The 997-nt window shown below is 46.2% G+C and overlaps 1 pseudogene; it reads left to right on the forward strand.

Moving 5' to 3' along the window:
• On the forward strand, positions 1-767 carry LOC115984496 (annotated as a pseudogene).
• Positions 768-997: the final 230 nt, after the last annotated feature.

Here is a 997-nt window from a genome sequence, read left to right on the forward strand (position 1 = left end):
AACAACAACAACAACAACAACAACAAAAGGCCACCAGCGAAGCTGTTAACTATTACAGACCCGCGCCGACTCCGATGCATGGGTCACATCTCTAGGTTGCTTACCAAGGTGTTCCCAACGTGTACTCTGAAGTCGCGGTCGGAAAAGCTTACCCGAACTGTGAAGCCATTCCTTGTGACCAATTCGAAGTGGCTTTCCAAGCCGTTGAGCTTTGGATTGCCGATTGAGTTGTGCTCCCAATCGGAAACTCACTCGGCAGCTCAATTCACAGAAACTACGACCTTTTACTCCGCCACTGCCTCCACATAGTCGATGAGGTCCAATTACCTGTACACCACTGCCTCTTGGCTTTACCGAGGGTCCATAAAGAGTACATGACCCGAGTCATCTCACACCCACAAGCCTTAGCTCAGTGCGAACTCACCCTCACGAAACTTAGCCTCAACGTCGCATGCAAGGCAGTTGATGACACGACGAAAGCAGCCGAGTTCGTCGCTGCCAATAACCTCCGCGAGTCTCTACGAGATGAACATCTTGCCGACGAAATCCAAGATGACTCGAGCAACGTGACCTAGTTCGTCATGTTGGCCCGAGAGCCCATAATACCTCACACTGACTGCCCATTCAAGACGAGCAATGTGTTCTCCCACGACAAGGGGACCTCGGTCTTGTTCAAGGTCCTGTCAACGTTCGCATTTAGGAACATCAGCTTGACGAAGATCGAGTCGAGGCCACAGATCACACACCTTATTTCTGAAATTTTTTAAAAAGAGAGAGAGAGAGAGAGAGAGAGAGAGAGAGAAGGGGGAAAACTCAGTGACATTAACTGCAGCCATAATTGGGATTTAACGGAATCCTGCATTGATAGAAATTGGAAGTTAGAAAACTGAAAGTTAGAGGACTGAAATGAAAAAGAGGGAAAGTTAGAGGGTCAATTTTACATTTTTGCCAAAAAAAAAAAAGTTATTCTCTTATTTACAATATATATTTATATACA

This window comes from Quercus lobata, chromosome 4, assembly GCF_001633185.2.
Source record: "Quercus lobata isolate SW786 chromosome 4, ValleyOak3.0 Primary Assembly, whole genome shotgun sequence".
Lineage (NCBI taxonomy): Eukaryota > Viridiplantae > Streptophyta > Magnoliopsida > Fagales > Fagaceae > Quercus > Quercus lobata.